At 39.2% G+C, this 6818-nt stretch overlaps 1 pseudogene; it reads left to right on the top strand.

The window, feature by feature from the left end:
- Positions 1-2154: 2154 nt before the first annotated feature.
- LOC147881802 (uncharacterized) lies at positions 2155-6462 on the top strand (annotated as a pseudogene).
- The last annotated feature ends 356 nt before the right edge of the window (positions 6463-6818 follow it).

Genomic DNA, 6818 nt, shown 5'->3' with positions numbered 1-6818 from the left:
GATGCTCGTTGTACAGCTTCCACATGTGCATCTACTCAGCCTTTAGGACAATTTGATGCCTCCCAACTAACCTTGATGGGCTGCTTTGGGACCTTTGTTAGTCAATTCATCTTGATGGGCTGATTTTGGGACCTTTGTTAGTTGGGCCTTTAAATACCATCATGTAAACTACCACTCCTATTTCATCTACTTCCAGGGACCAGCAAGAACTCTTACTCTCGCAGAATGCTCAACAGCTCTTTCTGTCATGGCTTTCTCATGCATGGAAAGCATTAAATTTGCTATTGCTACTGCTGCTAAGCAAGCGTCGTAAACACTTGCTAGAGCCTAGCATGTGCCACTTGAGCGGCATTGAGCCGATCCCCTCAATCTCCTAGCTCAAGATGCTCCATGTACCATCATTGGAAGGACATGGCAATTGTTTTTGCTCAAGAATGCATGGCACCTTGAGTTCCTTTTTCGAGATGAGCAGAGAGGGTCAAAAGCATTTGCAGGAAAAGTTGAAGCAACAATGATGTGGTTTATAGAATGCCTCTCACATGTATGAACACTCCATGCAAATGAAAACCACATGAGGGGAAAAACAATAATAGTGTGGTTTACAGAATGCCTCTCACATGTATGAACACTCCATGCAAATGAAAAAAAGCAGACCTCTCAGATTTATCTTTAGAGATAAAGATTGTGCGTTTGCTGCCTCATAACAAGGCCCATATGCCCCTTCAATTTGGCCGATCAGGTCTGCTTCCCTGTTGACCCACATCTGGCCAATCATACAGGATTGTGAGCTGTCATGACCATCACTCCCCATATTATGTCTTCTACGATGTGCATCTCTTGAAGTCGTCTGATCATGTGACATCATGGGAATGTGTTTAAGGCCTTCTAAAGCTAGAATCTGATTCAGGATTGAAAGATCCTGGGCCTTGACTTGGCACACCATCCTGCACTTGTACTCCGTCAGGATCATGCTGGCTCTCCTCATGCAAAGTTTTGGAGACTTGGAGACTTGGCCTTCCGAATCGTACTCCTTGTCTGCACGCTTCCATAATCACATTTGTAGCTGTATATCACCATACATGTCAACAGTTTTATGTCCATTTCATGCTTCATTTTGAACATGTTAATGATGATTTTGCTGTAATTTGTTTCTCATTTCCTTTACTTTACAATAGGTTTTGCTGCTACTGCAAATAATGCATTGAGAAGGCCTATGTTTCTACTTCAACTCACATGTTTTTGGTTGGAATTTGTTTACAGGTGCTGTAATTTGTTACTAGTTGCTAGAGTAGCTGTAAGCTTCAAAAGGAGATTGTTGGCTTGAAGCAGCTCTGATTCTTCCATACTTTGCTCCAGGTTTTATGTCCATTTCATCCTCATTTTGAACATGTTAATGATGGTTTTGCTGTAATTTTCTCCTCATTTTCTTTACTTTACAACAAGTTTTTCTGTCCATTTGAGATTATCTTGTTGGGCACCTTTTTTGTTATCTAGCCCTTTTATGGGAGCATGGAGAGGCATGATATTGTGATTGTGTTAGATGAGGGTGTGGCGGAAAATCATGTGTTGGGATATGTTCATCTTAAGACCGGTGGTACCTACAAGGACTTGAGAGAAGAGATCATCCTTGATAATCTCATCATAGATGAGTTTATATTTTTGGGAGGATCTAGGAAAATTCCAATAGGGGCCAAGCAAGAGGAGAGATGGAAAGTTGATGTTGTAGAAGTAACCATCCAATTGAAAATGGAATATGATACACAAGGCAAACGCCAAAAAGTGGACTCAGTTGGAGATAGCAATAAAATGCAGTGTACAGTGTCTCCAGATTTATGTATGCATGATCTTGCTCAAGGATGTGAGAGGTACAATATGGTGGATGATTCGACTACGTGTGGTAGTGTTTCTAAGAATCGATTGAAGAGTCACCTTGCAACACCATCTGAGGTCAAAAAATGGCAAAGGGAGATTAAGATAGCCAAAGAAAAGTTAAGAGCAAAAGGCCGACATGATAGATTTGAGCTCATGTCAAAGGACAAGGATGGTAAAGCATTGTTTCAGATTTGGTGTGAGGAGTGTGATTGCTCTTATGGTCAAGGGGGTCCTGACACTTTGTATAACTACACACACTCACACATCAACTCAGCATCCCATATGAGGATTATTGGGTTATGTGAGCAAGAGAGCCATAGAAAAGACAGCCTTGGTTCATTGGATGACATTATGGAATTAGGAAAAGAAAAAGTAAATGAAGCAATGTTGGAGGTTTCAACCTTTGCAAGTGAGAGTAATGTGGTGTTTCAACTAGTAACAGAGACTATTGGAGATTATAGCACTCTATCAAAAGTCTATATAAGCTGCATGCTAGATAACAAGTGGATATACCACTATTTCCAAAGATAGGATCTCTACGACAATGCATGATTGAGCACATGAAATCCAAGCTACATATCACAAAGGCTAGTGGCATTGATTCTAGTAATCAAGTGAAGAGGGATGGTGGTCGCCCGTCCAAGGTGACAATTATAGATAAGAAGCAAAGAGATCTAAGTGGTTTTTTCAAGAAATGTTCTGCTAAAGGTAAAACTCACATGTTCTAGCTGTGTTTTCCATCAGCTTTGTATTTTCCAAGTGAACATTTTTTCTTATGCTCTATTGTAATGTTTTCTTATAGATAATGACACCTTGCAAATTGCCAATGCATCACGAAAGCCATCAGGTATCTCTCATATGCTTCTATTTTCAATCATTATTTCTGATTTTTTATAGAGATGTTAGGTGTAGCTAGTCATATGGCTTTTGGCTCTCTCTCCATTAGGCAAATTTTCAAGCTTCTATTTTCAATCACTATTTCTGTTTTTTTATAGAGATGTTAGGTGTAGCTAGTCATATGGCTTTTGGCTCTCTCTCCATCAAGTCTATTGGGAACTTAATAGATTCCTCCTTTGCTCACAGAGAGTAGCTTGCTTGCAACCTTGTGTTGGGGTTTTTGGCAAGGGTCATATAACTATGATGGGAATGTGGTTGACTTGAAGCCCTTTTTGGATGATAGTAAGGGAGGTGGAAAATGGCACAATGAGCTAGCAACTAAGGCAACAATTATGATGGGGACAACAGAGTTCATTGAAATTAATGGCACTTTCTGTCATAAGGATTGCAAGCGGATATGTTTGGAGGGAACATACTTTGATAATTTGCAATGTGGTGCATGTGCTACTATTCCTAAAGAACGAGACTTTCGCATGCGAGTGTATCGACAAATTCGATCTTTAGACACTCTGAATCAAGAGACATAGGAGGTGGTAGATGGTTAGATTATTTGACTCATTTAGAGTTATTGAGAGTAGCAAAAACAAAGTCCACAATGGTTCGGGTATTGAAGAAGGAGATAGCATTCACAAAAACCGAAGTTGTTGCATTGAGCGTGAAGGTTAGAAGTCTTCGGGAGAGCACTATGGAAGCCATGGTGAGGAAAGATGTTAAAAATTTAGTCAAGATATAATCAATGCTCATGAGCTAGGTTTGTTTGAGGGAAAGAAGGCATTGTGGAACTTCTTTGTTGACATTTCACAAAACATTTCAAGAGTAGGTCAAGGGAAGAGATATTCCAATACAACAAAGGAATTATTTGAGACTGTCAAGATATGGGGAGGGACAAGGTTGCATAATTTCTTATCACTTAACCTTGGAGGTCCACACTTGTCCACCACAATGAGGTCCACAAGAAAAGCACTTTTCTTTCGAACTGGTTTACAAGAGGATATATTTCAACATGCAAGAGAAGTTTACACTTGTCACATGATGAAGAAAGGTATACCCTTGGGTAGTGTGCCGCTCTTCTAGTTGAGGATGAAACAGTTGTGAAAAGAATGGTGAGATGGGTGGCACGTGATGATAATTTGGTTGGCTTTTGTGGTAAAAAGCTGGAACACACTTGCATTCCAGACTTTGTCGTGCAAGTTGGTGATGGTCAAGATGGATATCTTAGAGTTGTGGATTCTTTTCAACATAATGTGATTGCTCATTATGCAAGGGTATTGATAGTGAATCCTCTTCTTGAATGCTTGCCAAAGCTAGTTCTATTGGTGCAATTGACATGTAATAGGTTTGATTCCATGTTTGTCAGAGAACAGTGGGAGAGCATTCAGCTTTCTTGGAACATTTTTCTAAGGGACATGGTAGGTCCATTGATAGGACATGCTTCAGATGGGGATAGTAGGCGCAAAAAGTTGATGTTGCAAGATTACTCTTCTTGTCAAGGTCCCAGGTTGTGCATTCCTTGGAAGGGTTGGCCCTTTACAGCACACATCACATTTGATGGGAGTATCAGTGGTTTGCATGATCAAGACTATATTCATAATGGAAAGAAACTTATCAATCCTTTGGATAGTGCATCTAGGAGATTGGTACTTGGTAGAGAGCTTGTGACTTTGAATCATGTAGCAATTGTATATCAATTATTCAAGGTTAATGAACATGGCTTGCAAGATGGGGATATTGAGAGGAAGGATAGACAAAATTGGAGAGCTGCACAAAGGATTGCTGCAAAGAAAGTACAAAAGTGTTTGAAGTTATTACAAGAAGTCTATGGTGCTCACCAAGAGCGGACATTGGGCACACGTATGTACTTATCAATAGTAGCATCTTACATTGATATTTTCTTATCACCTACCTTAGACTTGTATGGTCGTGTGAAAGCTGCAGGAAAGGTGTGTTTCTTTTTTAGGTATGTAGAAGTTGCTACCATTGCTATTAGTGATATATGAATAAAGGATTTTGAACATATTTCCAAGGTTTATGTGGCTAATACTCATGGTTCTTTCTATATGTAGGATTTGGCGCATGTGGATCACTAAACATGGTGCATACTCCCTAAAGCAAAACTTTATCAGTAGAGAAACATTCATTGACATTCAATTGTCATGTCATTTTGTGGTTCTCTTGATAAAGACCTTTAGGGAAAAGCATCCTCACTTGCACGTACCCCTTTCTTGCACGGGATCGGATGCATGTGAGAATTTTTTCAGCAAGGTGGGTGGAATGGTTCAGAATGAAAGATGCTATGATGGCTTTGATTTGCTGAGTAGTACAGGAGCACTTAATAGAATAGCAGAGTTTCAAGCACGTTCAATTCTTAAATTTCCAGCAGCTCATTCTAAACAAGAAAATATATGGGCTACTTTGGAAAAGGAGAATGACACTCCTTTGGCCAACCTGGGAGACTATGCTTATGTGAGTAGTGACAACCATATGGTATCTGCATTGAAAGAGGGATTATTAGAAGCAAAGGCCATAAGTGAGACACTTGGTATGCGCGATGAATCTTTTTGGAATGACTCATGGGAGGAGGGAGATCTCTTAGAACTCTTCAACCCTAATCTTGAATATGTGGATGAAGATGAATCATTGGATGATGTTCTACTTATAGATGAAGATAATCACTGAAGATAATCACTTTGATAGTGGTGTTCGAAGTGATTTGGATGAGGAAATTACTAGTGAAAGTGAGCTTTGTCATGTGATTGATTGTCTAATTGATGAGGAGGAGAAGGTGGCTAGTGAAATATCGCATTTGTTGAAGTGGATGGGAAAGCCATTTCTAAAAGCACACTTGTCAGCCAATTGAATGGAAATCCCACACTATCTAAAGATAGATTAACAAGGGTGAAAAGTGGAGTGTATTTTTCTTTGGAGAAGAAGGCAATGATTCATACAGGAACATGTCTTGGTATAGGATCTGATTGTGCAGTATTGTTTGAAACCACATCAATAAATGCAAACAAAAAGACAAGAGGAAAAGGAAAAGCTGGGAATACTAGTAAGGGTGCTTTAAATAGCATGTGGTACCTTGGAAGGGTGGTAAGCATGAGGAGAAAGGTTGGAAATTGTCTAAAAGAGACAAGAGGCCCCTTTGATCTATTGGATAGGCCTTTGAATGTTCAAATTCATTTGTCATGGTATCAACAAGCAAAGGGAACTAGGACCTACACATATGACCTTGTTGACAACCAATGTGTGGATTTGGAATCTATAATAGCCTTGGCCAATCTCAACTATGATCGACAAACAAAGAAATACCATCTTGATGAGAATGACTACAAACTTTTCAATGAATATGTTCAGGGCAGAAAAGGTACATTTTCTATTTTTTAAATTTTTGTAAAGTTTATCCATTTTGAAGTCGTCCCTTCCCTTTCCTCCTTCCTAGTCCATTTGCAGCCCTACTGCTCCAATCTCTGATGTAGATGAAGGTAACATATGTTTTTGTTAATGTGCTTTCAATCCTTCTTATCACATAGGGATCCTAGGTTTGCAGCATGTAACTTGACAGGGAGCTTATGTTTGTTTTGCAGGATAAATTTGTTGGCAAGCTATGTGGCATGATGCAGCATTTATGAGAAGATGCCCATAGATGTGTCAATGCTAAACTTATGGATTATAGACATGGATTGTAGACATGGATTGTTCGGGTGTTACTCTTGTTTAATTTTTAGTTTTTCTAGTAACCATTCAAGATGCATTTTATGTTTTCTACTCTATCAAATTTTGGTTTAGATTCATGGATTGTTCAGGTGTTACTCTTGTGTAACTTCATATTTGCTGCTATTAAACATCCAAGATGCTTTTCAGCTTTCTCATTCTAGTGTTTGTTTTTTAAGGGAGAAGAAACTTGTTTATGTTAGTGTGTAATCATTCTTATACGCTATATATTGGGTCTACTATAGCTTTCTAGCTTGTCCGCCCCAATAACAATGAATGTCGTTGCTGTCTACACTATTCTGAGCAGGTTTTGAGACTGTTGCCAATTATGGGAAAGG

Source organism: Dipteris shenzhenensis, chromosome 30 (assembly GCF_047967505.1).
Source record: "Dipteris shenzhenensis isolate YYH24624 ecotype China chromosome 30, Dip_SZ_1.0, whole genome shotgun sequence".
NCBI classification, from domain to species: Eukaryota; Viridiplantae; Streptophyta; class Polypodiopsida; order Gleicheniales; family Dipteridaceae; genus Dipteris; species Dipteris shenzhenensis.
Note: the sequence above shows the minus strand (reverse complement) of the source record. Positions and strands in the feature narration are given on the sequence as shown.